General features: G+C 42.1%; 1 protein-coding gene and 1 non-coding gene across 2 annotated transcripts in view; both read left to right on the top strand.

Moving 5' to 3' along the window:
* Window positions 1-18352, top strand: part of Jak1 (Janus kinase 1) — a 111143-nt gene that overhangs the window by 7675 nt on the left and 85116 nt on the right. The window lies entirely within an intron of this gene.
* On the top strand, window positions 15575-15716 carry LOC115030983. Its single transcript, XR_003836576.1, has one exon. It is a non-coding gene; the product is annotated as a small nucleolar RNA SNORA48 (small nucleolar RNA).

Genomic DNA, 18352 nt, shown 5'->3' with positions numbered 1-18352 from the left:
TATTTTTTAATGGAAAATTAGAAAATTGTTTTTATGTAACCTCTGTAGGAGCTGTCCAAGATATAATTGGGAGGAGCACACTGGGCATTTCAGAAGACCAATGTAAAGGTGCTGTTTAGCTTTTGTTAAGTCCATGCTTGTAGCCAGTGGTGGGCTGCTGGCCAAGAGACGCAGGCAGACCTGTTTATAAAATGATGTCTTTAGAGTTGTGTCAGAATTAAACATTTTATAAGGCAGATAATGATCCAGGGAGCTTTGCTCCCTAAAGAATGATAGGAATTTAAAGGAACTTTAGTTTGTTGTGTTCCTTTCTGCAGTTTCTGCTCTGTGTTATCTATCATACTTTCCTGAAGCAGATTTACTCAAAGCAGAAAATTATACAGTCTTTTCTCCTAATCATGTGTATGTGCACATATAGATATATGTATATTTCATTCTTAGTGATGTTCTTGTACAAGCTTATTGAATTTAAGTATTCATAGAAAATGATAGGCTGGGCATAGTAGTGTATACCTGTAATCATAGCACTTGGCAAATGGAGGCAGGAAGGAGGAGGTCAAGGTCATTGTCAACTACAGAAAGTTTGAGCAGGCCCAGGCTGCCTGAGGCTGTCTCAAAACAGCAAGCAAGCAAGCAAGCAAGCAAGCAAGCAAGCAAGCAAGCAAGCAAGCAAGCAAGCAAGCAAAAACAACCCCCTCTCTCTTTGGAGAGAGAAAGAAAAGTTTAAAAGAACGAGTGGTTGGAACAGCAGTCTTGATAACATTTTTTTAAAGAAGATTTATTTATTACTATCTATGTTATATGTGTTTCACTTCATGAGTTTATGTGCACTGTGTGCGTGCAGGAGTCTGCAGAGGCCAGATCTTGCTGTATGCTGTTGTGAGTCATTCTGTTGGCACTCAGAATCATACCCAGGGCCTCTGAAGAGCAGCCCAGTGTTTTTAGTTGCTGATCCAGGTCTCCAGCCCTACTCTTATCCATGTGCTTTGACAGCAAAGTACTTGCAGCTGAGTCCTTTCTTCCCATTTAAGATTGAGAAAGAAAACCCCAAATCTGGAGGGCAGTGGGCAAAAGAGTGGCCACCTGAACCTGCGAAAAGACTGCCTGGAGAGATTTAAAGAGTAAACTTAGATGTAACATTTTCAGGTATGTTGGATAATCAGAGGCTGGTCTGACTGCACAGAGTAGAAATAAGAATAATTTGTAATGAATGCAACTATCATTTGTTTTTAATAATATTGTAAAGGGCTTAAGGCTATTAGAACTGACAGTTTGCCAATTAACCATGATTATATCTGTGGGCTTGTTTGTTAATATAATTTTCTCTGGAGGGGTTATAATTTATAGCAATTTTTTTTAATTAGTAGAATTTAAAATAATCTTTTGTGTTGGTAGGTTGCTGGTAGAGAGGCACAGGAAGACTTGCTTGTCAAATGATGTCTTTAGAGTTTGTGCTGATAGTATCACACACACACACACACACACACACACACACCCCACACACACACAGAGCAAGTGCGCAAGTGAGTGCAAGAGCACTAAATATGTACCTGCTAAATATGTATCTTCCTGTGGAAAGTCTTGTTTTTAAAGCTGATTTTTGGCTCTACCCAGGAAGGCAGGCAGATGCAATTTGCATTAATAAAGATAAATTTTTCTTTTGGCCACACTTAGAATTTTTTTTACGACTTTTAGGATTAACTTTTTGCATAACTTAGCCTAAAGAAAGTAGCATATGCATTGCCTAAATTTTTATTTTGCTTGATTTGGTTCAGCTGGAGCCACTCTAAAATTCTTGCTGACCACTGTGTTTGTGTTACCCCATTGGGAAACTCAACTGATGTCTGATGGTACTTCTACATGCACAGCTTGTTAACTGCTTGTTTACAGAGACCTTCCACTCAGGGTGCGTGGACATAGAAGGGAGGGGTCATAGGTTCAACAGGCCTGAACATAGATGGTAAGTCCTCTTGATGTGGCTTTAGGAAGTAGGCCACTTCTGATGCACTAGCTGGCCACTAAAGAAAAGCTCTTAGGTTTATCATGATATGTGAAGACAAGGTCGGCCTGACTCTATCCTTTAGGTTTCAGCAGTTAAGCAGTTACACAAGGATTGTGACGTTTATGCTAAGTGTCAGAAGAGATGAAAGGTTGGTTCTAAGACAGAGATGAAGCTAGATGAAGGGAGTGGGACCTGGGTAGTGAGTTTTTTGTACATTAAGATCTGAAAGATGAAAGAGGCAATGCTTAAGAGTTTAAGGAAGTTTTTATGTGTGATGATGGTTCAGTGTGTAAAGGGGCTTGCTCCCTGAGAACCTGAGTTTGATACCCAGAATTCACATGGTGGAAGGAGAGAACTGACTTCTGCAAGGTGTCCACTGACTTGCATATGTATTATCTTGTGTGTGTGTGTGTGTGTGTGTGTGTGTGTGTGTAAACACAAAGTGGAAGTTGAGTGAGGAAGATGTTGGATGTTAACTTCTGGCCACCATCCACACTGACAGACATGTACACACACATAAAGACTTGTGGCTAGAAGGAACAGCATATGCAAAGCCTCTGGGGTAGGACGGACATCCTGTACAATATACAGAGAGGAGAAGGAAGCTGGGGTGTGAGCTAGACGGGCGCCTGATCAGACAGGGCATTATGGTCCGTCATGTTACTTTGGATTTTCTACAGTGGTAACAAAGGAAGTTGAAGATTCTAAACTCAGATGGTCATCCTCTCTTGAAAAAAGAATAAGAACTTAGGATCCCCCTTCTTACTACTGCTCCGGGGGCCTCCTTTCTCCACTTCCTCAGTCTGCTGCCAAATGACTCGAAATCTTTCATTTCCTTCCACCCACTCATGGTTTAACCCTTTGCAAAAAGACTGCTATCTTCGTACTCCAGATTGGTCCCTTGAGATCACCAGCCACCTTTCAGTCACGGTCTCGTATCAACACCTTTTTTTCTGCCCTTCTTATGTAAAAGTTCCTTGTTGGCAGATGCCCCCGGCCCACTGTCTTCTGGTGTCTGTGGCGTAGTAAGTAGTCTTGTGTCTGTTCTCTTTTAGGGTAGACATGTTTCCCTCTTCTGACTGTTTCCCCTCCCCAATGAGGTTCTCCTCAAGGCTCGTGATTTTGTGAACCATGTAGATGTGCTGCTTTGCCACTTATTTTTCTTTCTTTTCCTCTCTGCTTCGTAACTTTTCCCAACACTGGTTGAGCTATTTCACCTCTGTTCAAGTCATTGGAGACAAGAGGTGTAGGCACTTGTAACAAGGGCTTGGGGAGGAGGGGGAGAAGGCTCAGTCCCTGACCTGAAGGAGCAAACATACTTAGATGTTAAACTTGTCAGTAAGTAATGTCAGTGTGGCACGTTGGAAATCAGAGTCGAGTGTATTAGTGAGGAAACAGGGAATGTGCAGGGGTGGGAAATGGGCCGCATCTCAGAGGAAGTGATGACATTGGGGCTAGGGCCTAGAAGGTGAGTAAGAGAAGCCTGGCTTTGCATAGATCTGGAGGAAGCTGACAGGAAAGGGAGTGGGGAGGTGCAGAAGCAGCACCTGTGCTCCTGTTCAGGATAATTGTGTGCATCATGCCGGATCTCCCGGCCCAGTGTCTTGTTGATACCTCACAGTTTAGTGCACCAAAACTGATGCCAGCTCTTTCTGACCCATTGTCATACTGATAGACAGTTCTCTGCTTTTCTTAATAATGTCTTCCTCAGCTCCAGGGGCCAAGCGGTATTTGTTAGAACTGCTGGCTTCTGTCTTTGTGGCCCTCCAGCAGACCATGGGGCAGCATGTAAACCAGCCATATGAAGGTCAAGTGCTTCACATTACATGTGAACAATGAAGTCTATATTTCTGTTTGTTTTGAACATGTAAAGGCCTGTCAGTTTTTGAGGTACTTCCCTTGAGGTTCTGTATACCCTTCTAGCTAATGCTGTACTGGCCTTTGAGATGACAAAATTACTCCTGGTTTTCTGGCTGTAACTCATTTTTCAGTTTTGGCAGAGCAGAGAGCTCTAGTATGTTGTATGTTAACTTGGTCTTTTGGGTGTTGACTTGGAAACTTCATGAATACAGCAATGTGTGTTGGGGCAAAATGTTTTCCAACTTTCTAAAGAGCAGTGCTGTCTTTAAGCTAAACAGTACGAGTGTGTGTGTGTGTGTGTGTGTGTGTGCATGCATGCATGAGCATGTATGTAGGCTAGAAGTTATTGTTCAGGTGTCTTCAAGGGCCATTAGCTTTTTTTTTTTTTTTTTTTTTTTCCCAGTTTGAGACTGTCTCACTGACTGGCTAGGCTGGCGGGCTTCACCTCCCTGACATTACACACATGCAGCACTGTGCTCCCAGATGTTACACACAGGCAGCACCGTGCTCCCTGACGTTTCACACAGGCAGCCCCGTGCTCTCTGATGTTACACACAGGCAGCCCCGTGCTCCCTGACAGGATAAGCTTAGGTTCTCTTTCCTGTACAGGAAGTACTTTACCACCTGAGCTATCTCACCAGCTCCAGACTCTTTCAGCTGGAAAAATAGCGCAAAACAAAATCCAATGGAATAGGAGTCAGGCAACACCAAAGGAGAACGATTACTGCAGAATTATGATTCAGATGGAAGTATGGCTTCTGCTGGGTGAAAAAGGGACATTTAACGAGCCTCCTCCGACATTCACGAGAGGCAGGGAAGGCTGTCGAATGACTTCCTTTTTGGCTGCAAATCTTGTTTACTTTCCTCAGGTTAGAGCTAGAGCGCTCATGGTTTTAAGAGATCATGAAGACAGCCAACTCAAGCACATTTAGTTCTGAGTTCATAGGAACTGTTTAATAAGTACATTTAAAGTTACTAGCACACATGAAGTAAGAATTGGAAGACATCAGAGTGCCTCAGGAAATGGCTCCTTTTCTATTTTGACAGTGGAGGGGAAAAAGAGGGTGGCAAGGAAGTGACTGGCCAGGGCTTTTGTGGGCCAGGGCTTTAGTAGGTTGTTGCTGTTGTTTGACCCAGGTTAGCCTTGAATTTATGTTTCTCCGCCTTGGCATCCCAAGTGCTGGGATTATAGCTGTCTGTTACAGCATGCTTGATATGTCATTGATACTTGCAGCTCATGAAATAGACACACATGGAATTTGTTAAATTAAATTTTTTATTAAATTATATTGTTATTATTATTTGGTTTTTCAAGACAGGGTTTCTCTGTGTAGTCTTGGCTGTCCTGGAACTCACTCTGTAGACCAGGCTAGCCTCGAACTCAGAAATCTGCCTGCCTCTGCCTCCCAAGTGCTGGGATTAAAGGTGTGCGCCACCACGCCCAGCAAATTATTTTTTAAAATTTATTAGATTTGATTATTGAAGTAGTTCAAAAAAGGATGAGATCTAAAACTTTTGTAATTATGTGTTTATGTGTATGGGGACTGTGCTGAGATGAGGGTGTGGAACCCTTGGAACTGCAGTTACAGATGGCTGTTGTGAGCACTGGGTCCTCTGGAAAAGCAGCAAGCTCTCTTAATTGCTGAGTCATTTCGTTTGCAAAATTGCAAATTGCAGGCTGAGATTGTTTATGGGCAGAAGGCTTTGAGGTGATTTAAGAGATTTTAGGATTCTTTAGACCTTGTCTGTTAATTTGGATATTAATAACAATGGTGTCCTATAAAAGAGGAACAATGGAGCTGTTGGTTTGGGGGAGGTGTCCTGGGTGCACAGTCTGAAGGACTGGCTGGGTGGGCAGTGCTGAGCCCCAAACCACTCCCAGGTTACATCTAGGAATGATTAGATGGTTTCTCTCTTTTGTTAAAAACTTTTTAAACATTCTAATACTGACTACATATTTAATGTCTCCCTTAGTGCTGGCATTTACTTGCACATCGATATTATTGTTAGGCTAAATGAGAAAAGTGTACATAAGTCATATTACAGAAAAATTCTATCTCGGGCTTTATCATTAATGAATATTATGTAATTTTTGTTGCAGGCTATATATACTCTTTTTAAAAATCATTTTAAAAGTTCTATTGCAATATAGTCTTCATAAAAGTCATTTTAAGTATCTTTATTTGGGGTATGTGTTTTGCTTAGATAAAATTACCTATTATTTAATATTTAAGCAGTTTCTGCTATTTTGTACTATGTGTTTATGTGAAGTGGCAGTTTCAGCACTGATGATTTTAAAAATCAAAATTTTGATCAACTTTGAAAAACATTGAAGATACTGTGTCCTACAGTATCAAATGTTCAGCCAGGACTTAATTATTGATGAAAAATGATCAAGCAAAAATTTGCTTTGGTCTTTAGTAAAAGATAAATGTGTATTAAGGAATTATTTTTAAAATTTCTTTCTGAGCATGGTATCCTTTAATCCCAGCACTTGGGAGGCAGAAACAAACAGATCTTTGTGAATTCAAGGCCACCCTGGTCTACATAGTATCTTCCAGGGTAGCCAGGACTACACAGTGAGACCTTGTCTCAAAAAGAAAAAAAATTCTTTATGTCTAATTATTAGTCAGTGTTTGATTTATGTATCTGATTTTTATCCCTATATGTACCAGATTGTGCAGATTTCTGTGTGAGAAGAGTCATACATGGAAAAAGCCTTTATAAGAAGCCTTGCCCTGTGGGCTGGAGGGAAGACTCAGTGCTTAAGAGCACTGTCTATTCTTGCAGAGGACCCAGTTCAGTTTCCAGCATCTACATGGAAACTCAAAACTGTGTGTAGCTTCAGTTCTAAGGAATCTGACACTTCTGGCCTCTGTGGGCACCGTGTACACAGGTAGTGTACATACATACGTTCAGGCAAACACTCTTAAAATAAAAATAAGGTCTTTAAAAAAGTCTTTTTGTTCTGGGTCTTGCCTAGCATATACAAGCAACAGTTACCCAGTGTAGGAAACTGTTTTATTAAGAACAGTAACAATAAGGATGGGGCGATGTGCTGTGGAGATGGCCTAGTTGATAAAGTGCTTGCTCTGGAAGCATGACCCATCTTCAGCATCCATGTAAAACCTTGGCCTGCTAGTAGATGCTTTGTAATCCAGTGTTGGGGAAGTAGACAGGAGGGGCTCACTGGCCAGACAGCCTAACCTAGCTGGCAAGCCTGTCTCAGAACACACATAGACTTTACCACCACCAAAGTTGACACTTCAAACTTGACCTTTGGGTTCCACAGACACGTATGCACATGCACTTGTACACCACACCCCTTTCCTCCCAAACACCCACTTCTGAGGTTTGAAAGCTCCTGACTGATAATGTGCTTTGGTTTCATTCATTTGAGAACTAAGGGAATTTGAGTTTAGGAGAAGAAACAATTTCACACTTCTGATCCCAAACTCCCTGTTCTCCCATTGTGTCCTGGTTTAGGGACAACACACCACTCTGTGGAGTCAGGCCTGTAATGCTGAAGCTGTTGAAGTCTTTGGGGGAGCCTCCAGTGGCTCACTTGTCTTCAGTTGTACCTTTGGTTATTGTTGTTTCTGTCCATGTTTGAGTTAGAATTTATCTACCCTAACCTGTCCTTGCAGGGAATTTTGTTGTCAGCAAATTTTCAAGGTGGAGTGCAGCCTGAACAGACTGTTCAGTAAAGTTATTTATGGCTGAAACCCTGAGGCTGAATTGTGTTGACTAAGACTTGGACCTGGGCACAGTTACTGTTTCCTCTTTCCTTCTGATAGTCTTTCCTTTCTTCATTTAAAAAGTTACAGGCTCTGCATTTAAAATAATTGTAACCTTTCTATATTGTACAAGAAAGATGCATCTTAGTCAATCTTCACTGAGATAGGTATATTTGATCTCTACGGACACGACAGTGTTCTTACAATGTTATTTTGGATTGATTTTAGGTCATTCCTGTCTTCAGTGCATGTTTAACTAGTAGTTAGGGTTTAATTATAATAGTGTGTACTCATTGTTGTTATCCTTTCAGAGGTGTCAGGACAAAAGCCCAATGCTTGGTACTTTCTAGGCAGTCACTGGGATTTGCCATACCATTGAACTGTAGAGGATAGCAAATTTTCCTTTTAGAAAACTTAAACCTTGAACCAGTGAGATGGCTTAGCATGTGAAAATACTTGTTTCTAATGATGGAAACTGATGAGCTGAGTTCACCTCTAGGACTCAAGATGAGACCACACCTACACGTGTGCATAGCGTGCATGAACACACCTACACGTGTGCATAGCGTGCATGAATGAACACTCTCTCCCTCTCCCTGTCACTGTCTCAATAATAATAAGAATTATTATTATAAAACTACTAATAAAATATATAAGAAAACTTAGGAACTAAGTAAAAACACTCTTAAGACCTGCCATTCACAGGTTAACAGTTTTGTTGAGGTCTTAGTATTTATCATTTAGTCTTTGTTTCTGTGTTTATGAAACTGTACATTTAAAATTTTTTTTCTTGTGTTTGTTTTTGAGACAGGATCTCGTTACATAGCTCTGGCTGTCCTGGAATTCACTTTGTAAACCAGGCTGGCCAAGAACTAACAGAAATCTGCTTGCCTCTGCCTCCCAAGTGCTGTGATTAAAGGCATTTGCCACCACACCCACTGAGTTAAAAAACAAAAAACAACAAAACAAAACAAAACCCCCACACATTTTCAAGGAGACCATGATGTGCAGTTGTTTTTTAATGTGGTTTTCTTACCAGGTGATTTCTTATCCCTACCCCACAGTCATAACTTTTGTTTTCACTCCTATGTATGATGCATAGTTTTTACTGCATGGATGGACCAGAGTTCACTAACCTAATTCTGCACCGTGGGCTCTGTATGTTGCTTGTCTGACCTATACTATATGCATAACTGTTTATACATATATACAATTTCTGATTATTTCCTTAGGATACTATTAGAGGTTTTTCCAAATGTTAGTTACATGAGTTACATGCATGATTTAAAAAGCACACAGTGATTGTGGGCTATTGATAGACCAGTGGTAAAGTGCTTGTCTAGCATGCATGAAGCCCTGGGTTGGAACTTGGGAGGTGGAAGTAGGAGAGCAAGTTCAAAGTCAACCACCAGTATGCAATGAGTTCAAAGCCAGTTTTAGCTGTAGACTCTGTACACACACACACACACACACACACACACACACACACACTCATACTCACAGAGAGAGAGAGAGAGAGAGAGAGAGAAAGCACCTCAGTAAAACATCATAAATCTGCCCAGTTTTAATTAATTTTTAATAAAAATTACTTTACTGTATATGTATGAGTGCTTTGCTTATATGTATATCTTTCACAATATTTTTTTGTAAAAATTATTTTATATGTATGAGTGCTTTGGCTGTATTTTGCCTGCATGATGTGTATTTTTATCAGCTCATGACCTCAAACTCATGGCATCTTTTTAATTACTATATATGTATATGTGTGTGTGTATAAATATATAAATAAATATAACCTACTGAATCCATGTAGAGTTGCCTGTATGTTTTAGGGCTGACCACTTGGTATTGGGAAGCCAATTAGGATGTTCACTCCTGAGGAAAGACTGACCCTCCCTGTCTCAGGTGTTCTTAATTGCCTGTAATTCTTCATTTAGAGATGGGTCTCTGTGAGATTTCCCTCATCTATGTTGGCATGACAGCTGGCACTGTCATTGTTCTGGCCTTGTTTAGCCATTCCATCTTGTAGAGATTTTATGGGTATAGCTTTCCTGACATATCTAGAAGACACAGTCATACACAGACTTGCTGGTTCTCTGGTTCTTACAATCATCCCACCCCCTCTTCCAAGATGTTCCCTGAGCCTTAGCTGTGCCGCCTGTGTAGTGGATGTATCCACTGGAGCTGGGAACCCCGAGGCCAGTTGTTCTCTGCATTCTGACTAATTGTGGCTTTCTGTAGTGGTCCCTATCTGCAATAGGGAGAAGCTTCTTCGATGGGGGTGAGAGCTTCCTGTAGGTCTCAGGATGAGAACTTAAATTGCACTTAGGAATTTATACTGGTTTAGGAAAGTGGCCGTAGTAGGTTCTCTCACTAGCCATGGGTACAGTATCAGGCGCATTCCTAGTTTTGGTGTTATTTGATTGCTCAGGTCTGTTTCTGTGAAATGGAAGCTAACTTATCTTTGTAAAGACTTGTGATAACAAGTTTATAGCCACACTCTCTGGGGTGTGCAGTTCACTGGAGTATTTTGCCTCAGGCACTTTGTGTGGCTTGATGTTTTGAGCCTTTCAGATTCTAGATATGAAAGTGGTTTGACATTAATTTATAGCAGGAGAGCTTCCAGAGATCTCCGCACTGTCACAGCCAGTGAGCCTAGCCACATTCAGTGCTGCTCTTCTGTGACTTCATTGTTAGAATATTTCCTGTAACTTGCAAAAATTGATATTTCTGGTTGTTTCTATTTAAATGTTTTATTCATGACACATTTCTTAACTATAAAGTATGCATCTAGATATTCATTGATTTTTTTTTCCCCTTTAGCAACAAAGCAGTATTCTAAGCTAATATAATGGTGTTTTTGCCTAATGGAAAGAAAGATTATGTTAAATTTGAAATTGTGCTCCTAAATTATAGAATGGTGTATTACTGTTTGGCAGGTAAGATTATAAACGGTGTTATAGTGAGAAAATTCTTGTGTAAGGACCTGTTTCTCAAGGAAACTGATTTTCCAGAAGTTTGGTGTCCAGCTTGCTTTTTTGCTCTCCTTTGGTGTTTATTTTGTGAAGCTGGAGCCTCTTAAAGGGACGGGCAAGACCTGTGGCTTCCAGGTGTGAGGGCATTCTTCTTGGGGATCTTGGTGACATTTTTATTTCCCCTTTCCTTTATTTCCTGCCACAGTGAGATTTTTCTTTAAAATGTCCTGGTAAAGAACTGCCCCAGAATGATGAGGTCCTGGTCCTCAGTGGTCAGAAGTGCCTGAGGGGTCTTGATAAGGTCTCCCTGGGTGCAGTAGGTGGACAGTGGTTGGTTGGGCCTGAGTCATGTGTTGGAGTCAGACAAGACTCTATAATCATTTTGTTCATAGAATAACTGACACAAGAGGTTTCTAGACACACAAACTCTATTAATGTGTACTATATCTTGACCTGGTACTTTAAAAGTTTTTAAAAAGAAACCCTGGTAAAACATAACATAAAAATTGTCGTGCTAACCTTTGAAAAGTGTTTGTTGTGTAGGAGGTCTCCAGAACTTTTATCTTGGATATGGAAACTCTGTACCTGCTAACTAAACAGTAACTGCACATTTTTCTCCTCCAGCCCCAGAATTCCATCAGGTCCTTTCTGCACCTCATACAAATAAACCAGGAGTACATATTAGCCGTTATATAAGTGGTGTATTTCATTTAAATGTGAAATATGTTCTCAAACAATATTTTCATATAGGAGAATTTCCTTCATTTTCAAGAATGAGTAATAGTCTGTTGTGCGTATGTGTCTGTTTGTTACTGTTCATCTGCTTGTCTATAGATGGACATTTGGGTTGCTTCCACCTGAAAGCTGTTGTGAATGATGTTTTTATGAACGTGGGTACAAATATATGAGACCTGTTTTCAACCGTCCTGTGAACTGACAGTCTTATAGATAATTCTAATTTAGACAAGTCCAAAACTGTGATCATCTTTTCCCTTGAAAACTATCCTTTATCTTAAATACACAATGATGTTCTTTGGTGTGTTTGGCCTTGTCCTGCCATGGATACTGGGCACCAGATTTTGACTTGCAGTCCCTAATCTTCCTGTCAGTTCATGAGTCTGTTTACTCTCAAGATGTTCTTTGAGTAAAGTGTTTTGGAGTCGCATGAGTGGCGATTGCTGTGAGGTGACTCCGTTTATCCTCTTACAATCTGGAATGAGTACAGATGTGTTCACAGCCTGAGAGGTCCTGTAGAGAAGTTCATTGACTCAGCCATTTTCAAATCTGTCTGGCTATGGAATCATCTTTTTAATTAACACACACTAATATATTAAGGATAAAAGGCAGCTTGAGGTGCTCCTTTCTACCTTACTTCATTTGTTGGTTCTTAGTTTGCTTTATTTATTATTTTCTATTGATTGATTGTCCTGGGAGTGGACCTGTAGCCTCCTGTGAGCATTCTACCCCTGAACCACATCCCGGTCACCTATCTACACTTCTCCCTTCTCTATGCCTTCTCTACTATAGCTTGTTGTGCAAACTCGAAATCAGGGATTTTCAGTCTTTCTCCATTTCCGACTCTCTTTGGCAGTCGGTTGGGGAATAGCATTTGGAAGACAAAGTGAAACCTGTGTGGTTCTGAATCACTCATGGCTCTGCAAGAAGTTTGATCTTGTGTTTCTGACTAGCAGTATCAAGTGCAGAGACTTGTGAGGTGGGAAATAGCTTTGACTTATCTAAGTTTACTCACCTGCAAAATGTGGGGGGGACAGGAGAATCCACCTTCTAGATTTGTTGTGGGTCCTTGTGTTTCAAGCAGTGTCTGATATGTGTATTTATGTGCACCCCCTATACCCCCCACCAACATTTCCTCTAATTAATGCTTTTGGTGTTCTGATGGAGGAAAATATAGAAAACAGAACTTTATTTATTAAGTTTGAATAGTCAAAGACTAGAAAACAAAAAACCACATGAGGAAACACTGGAAGGAAGTGAGGTTACACATGCCTGGCTGACTTAGAAGTTTTTAATTTTTATTGAGTCTTTAGTATTTACTCCAGAAAGTATCAGCAGTTGAGAGTGAGAGTTTCAGTCATAGCTACAGGACTTGGGACAAGTTACTATAATACCTTGCCAGCCACCACTTGCTTGTTTGTAGAAGTGGGGCTGGTTATACTTGCTGGGTCTAATTGAAATGCTAAATGAGATAACCTGCACAACCCAGCCTGTTGGCAGGCAGGCAGGCAGTAAAAGCCTTCCAGGCGAGAAGAGGATCCCTTTGTGGTCACTGCTCAGCTCCAGTGTGTCTTCTTTTGTGAGTGGTAAATCTCCCTTTAAGGCTTCCTCCTGTTGCTGGTTGTTTATGTGTGTGCTTGTGCATGTGTGTGTGTGTATGTGTGTGTGTGTTTTCTTTAGACTTATCTTATGTGTATGAATGTTTTGCCTGTACCTGGTGTCCATAAAGGTAGAAAGGGTATTGGATCCTCTGGATCTAGAGTTAAGAATGCTTGTGAGCTATGGTGCTACCATGCTACCGTGTAGGTGCTGAGAGCTGAATCCAGGTCCTTCCTCTCTCTGCAAGAGCAGCCAGCATTCTTAACCACTGAACCATCTCTCCAACATCTGTTTTGTTTTGTTTTAGTATGACTATAATTCTTTCTCAGTGTAGCACACTGCTACCAATGGGTAAATTTTGGGTGGTAGCCCCAAGACAACGGCTCTGTTAAAACTCAGTGTTTGGCAACATATGCCTTCTTTCTCTCTTACCCTGAGTTTCACAGAAGGGCTCTTCAACAGGCTCATGCCCCTCCTGAAGTACTTTGCTCCATGATCACTTTCCTAAATGCCAAGCTGGGCTCTTGTTAGATTCCAGAGGATTTCTAGAGGCAGAAATGTACAGAACCATTGCTTTCTTCCTTGCCCAGCTCTTGGGAAGTTATGTCTAAGAGCAGTGTTTCCTTGTACAGTAGGAATAAGAGCTCTGCCAACTTTCTTAAGAGTTCTTAGGTTTTACTGTTCAGAGGTAACTGCTTTTCCAGGACTAGGGATGGACAGCCTGCCTACCATACACAAAGACTTCATGGGCATAGTGGCTAGAATGTAAGAGATAAAGGCAGGAAGATCAATAGTTCTAGTATTATATGCTGGATAGGAAGTTCAGGGCCAGCCTGGTAATGACAAATGCCTTTAATCCCAGTGTTTGGGAGGCCAACCTGTTCTACCTAGGGAGCTCCAGGCCAGCCAAGAATTGTACCACCATATACCTTTTTCCTTTCTCATCTCTCTCTTTTTTTTTTTTTTTTTTTTGTGAAAAATTGAGGTAAAGAAAGCTTTGAAAATATTCACCGTGTTCACAGATTCCTAAAATATTTGGTTGGTCAAGATGAAACATTGCCATTTTAACTTTTCATTTCTGATCGTTTAGTGTGTGTGAGAGGAAAGGGTTTCTAAGGGTGCTGTGACATTGCCTGTCTAAAGTGCTTCCCTGGACATAAGAGATGCATTTTTTTTTCAGATGTAGATACAAGTTATAGCAAATTCTTGGCTCCCTTAAGCCCTTAGGGATGAATTATTTTGGGAAAACTTAAGTTTTCTGGATGTTGAGAATTTGTTCTTATAATAACCATATTTTAAAAACTCTGAGAAAGTTCGAAAGTGCATTTGCTTTTCCTTCCCACTCATGTTTTGTCCTTCAGGTTCAGTTATGAACATGGTGATGCTGAGCTCTGTGCTCATGGGGACACGGCATCGCCACAACAGGAAGACCACCCGTGAGTGCTGAGCAGGAAGCACCAAATCCCTCCACACTGCACTTTATTTTCCAGACGGCTGAGATTGAAAACCTACTTATGTAATAGAAATTCTCTCCAGAATTGGATGAGTTCTCCATTCACATGCATATGTTCCTGCATACTTGCTCATATATGCAAGTGCCTGTGTGGCTGACAACATACACACATGCATCCACACATACACATGTACACATACATGCAGGGTATTTATTCCACCATGAAGAGCTGTAGCCTAGAATTCTTGTGCTTTCTATAGTTTTTCTGTTAATTCCATGTTTTCTCAGGGCTGGTAGTATGTCCGTGTGTGGGACCAGTTCCTGAGGACTCTCAGGCTTGCTGTGTAGCTCCAGAGAGAAGTACTGATGGTGACATGAGACACTTGTGACTGTATGTGTAGTCTCTGAAGCCTTTCCTTGGTGAATATGTATTATCTGTGTGCTCCAAATTGTGTATTGCGTGCCAGCCTGTTTTTAAAGGAGTTATTGAGTCACCTTGTTTGGGGGAACACTGCCTCATTCTTTCTCTAGGTTCAGCTTTTAGTGATTTGTGACACATATACGTCAAAGCTATAGTGCTAGGTAGATTTAGAGTACAATTTAGAACCCCGTGGTTTCTGTGGATTCATTTAAAGCCCTGTGTAGGAATTATATTTTTAAACATAACCTTGTAAATAACAACATCTCCTTTGTGCCCAGATCCTGTTAGGCTTGGTTTAATCTGTGAATCTCTATGTATTGATATCTCCATTTAAAGAAAAGGGAATCAATGTTTGGATAAATCAAGTACCTTGTTCATTTTGTAAATGAGTAATTCTTTTCTGACATGAAAACTTATGCCTTTTCATACGCAAAAAAAACATACTATCTGCTAGCATCAAACTGGAAACTGGTGATGTAAGCTTCTGCAGGAAGCTTCGCTGGAAGAGTGGAGCTGGGATGCTTTTCTCCTTGCTGCACATTGCTCTTCCCAGCTGTGCCTCACTCTGTGTGTTTATGCTTTTACTTATGAACCACCTGGCTCGAGGGCTGACTGCAGCTTGAATAGTGTGCCATGGGTACTAGGTGTCTTGAGGGTAAAGTATATTATCAACTTTCAGGTAATAATTCTTTGAACTCATGAGCCAGAAGAATTTCTAGAAGAAGGATGGCTGGTAGATTTCTAGCTGAACAATCTCTTTAACACTAAATTAACTATAACGTTAAGAATGTATTCCCTGGTAATGGGCAAAAAGACACCATAGTGGTGGTAGTGCTCTTACATCAGTCAGGGCAGAGCAGATGGCAGTCCTTTGTTCATCCTAGCTTGATATCTAGCTTGGTGGTCAAAGCTGTCTTATGCCTAGGACTCATCAAATCAAATCAAATCAAATCAAATCCAGGCAGCACAATGCAGGAGGAGGAAAACAGACAGAGACCTATGGACTGCTGACCCATCCACGGACTGCCCACAGCAGCACAGGAGGGCCATAGATAACCACTTGCTGCCTCACCATGCAGCACAGATGGAGGATCTCATGCAAGGGCCCCCCAGCCATGTGGCCAGCCTACAGTGGATGCCAGCACAGTGTACAAGTATGTGCTGGTCAGGTAGGAGAGAAGGAGAAGTGGAGCGTTAGGAAAAGAGATGGAACTGGAGACTGGAAGGTAGAGAGGAGGAGCCTAATGTGAGCCACCAGCCCTGCTACCTGGAGCCATGGTGAAGTCCTAGCCTAAGCTGATGCTGAGTTGGGGCAGCTTCTAGGAATCACATGGATGTTGAGGGGCTGTTCATAACTTGCCCTGCCTGTCTCTGGATGCAGCATACTGGAGAGCTGGCCCTACCTCTGCAGCACTCAGAAGAGGGGCTTTGTGCCTCACCCCAGAAGCACAGTGAAGCTGGCCCTAGTGGTGATGGTGGTGGTATGTATGTATGTGTAAGTGCTGACCCCTTCACTCATCTGCCATGGGGTGACATTGGTGTAGAGATGATTGCCACTCCATCCCCCACTCCTCCACCTCAGTCAGTCAGGAAAGCCACCTATTGGGTCGTGAGGTAGGAGAGCTAGATCTGCAACCCTGTAGCCCTCATCAACTGCAGCACTCAGGAGAGAGGGCTCTGTAACCCTCCTTGGCAGCACAGTAGTGCTGGCCCTGGTCAGGGGGGCACAGGTGACCCAGCCTGAGGATGAGGGTGTGGGTGCAGAGGTGATGTCCCCCTACCACCACCTGTGGCAATCAGGAGACCTGGCCCTGGGGTCTAGAGAGCAGGTGAGCTGACCCTGTCTTTGCAGGTTACAACACTTAGGAGAGTGGACCCTGCACTACTTCTGGGCAGCACAATCAAGCTGGCTCTGGTGGAGGTGGGTATAGGTGAGCCACCCCCCCAGAGTGAGAATGTGGGAGAGTTGGCTCTACCATGCCACTGTCTGGCATGAGGTGGCATGGGAGCAGGGGTGATGATGCCCTCTCCCTCTTGCCACCTTCAGTAGCCAGGAGATCTGTCCCTGGGGTCATGAGAGTGGAAGACCTAGCCCTGCCCTCTCACTAGCTATAGCACTCAAGAGAGCAAGTACTGCACATTGCATTGCCTGGGCAACACAATGGAGCTGGCTCTGATGGCAAATGGTAGGTGGGCCAGCCTAGAGGGTGTGAGAGCAGGAGAGCTTGGGAGAATTGGCTCCCCACACCTTGACTGGGCAGCATGATAGAGCTGGCTATGGAGGCGTGGTGTGAGTGAGCTGGCCTTAAGGGCATGTGAACAGGAAAGATGACTTTGCCTCCTGTGGATGGTGGCACTGAATGACTTAGCTAGAACAGTGCTGGAGAGCTTACCCTGGTATGGTGACCTGCTCAGCCACCATCCAGACCCAGATCTACAGATGTGAATTGGCCCATCCCAAAATCTCTATCATCTGCAAATGGATGAGATGCGTGAAAGGGCTAGTCCTGCTGTTCCAAAGCTGCAGGATCTCCATCACACAGGGCAACAACAGGATAACCAGGAGGAGTCCTGATGAGGATCCAATGTTGATAGTGTCATAGAAGCCAAAGATCTCAAACTAGACTCATGATTCATACTAATGAATGTGTACAACTGAAGATGTGTGGACAGAGGGATATACTGGGACAACTGTGAGATACTACAGCTTCCACAATGACGTGTTTTCTAAGCTGTTGTTGTATGTGTGGGTGCATCCGTGGATTTTACTTTTGGTGGGAGTCTGCAAGGGCACAGGGTGGATACAAGGGGACAGGGAGATGAGTGGGGCTGGGGAGCATGATATGAAACTCACAGAGAATAAAACGTTAAAAACAGGTTGTGTGTGCAGAGGTTTACAGTGCTGTTCTGGGGACTCTAGGAAGCCATCCTAAGATGGCTACTGTTATCTCCCTCTACCCATGCCACGTCCTGTGTGGACATGCAGTCTTGAGAAGAGAGATTTCAGGGAACCTTTGCTTCCCAGGTTGTACAACAAATTTAAATTTATTTTTTGGCAATGAACTCAACTTTAGTTGAGAAACTCACAAGTATGCAGTTTTGTGTTAGTTTTTTCCACTGGTAGTGGTTTTGAACTTTATAGGTGGTTCTGGAAATGGGAAATAAAGGAGATAAATAGCTCTGATGTCAGAGGAACAGGAAGAGTAAGATCAAGTAGGAACAGCCCCAGCAAATCCAAACCAATTAGCTTTATTCATAATGCATTAAAGATAATCAAATATACATCTCAGAGTCCACTAAAGTTGTTCTTGACTTGAAAAAAGTAATGTCTTGTATTTTCATATATCTAACTGAATGTAAAAGAACTGGCTTCTCAGATGTGAAACAGCATTCGTTTAATATATTTTGTAGGCTGGGCATGGTGGCATGTGCCTATAACCCCGAACTCGGGAGGCTGATGCAGGAAGACTGTGAGTTGGGATATGTAATGAAACGGACTTAAAACAAATCTATACACACAAAATTGTACTTTGTGTTTTTTATCAAGGAAAATAATTTAGTGTATACCGA

The sequence above is a fragment of the Mus caroli genome, chromosome 4 (genome assembly GCF_900094665.2).
Source record: "Mus caroli chromosome 4, CAROLI_EIJ_v1.1, whole genome shotgun sequence".
NCBI classification, from domain to species: Eukaryota; Metazoa; Chordata; class Mammalia; order Rodentia; family Muridae; genus Mus; species Mus caroli.
This window is presented reverse-complemented; position numbering and strand designations above follow the sequence as displayed.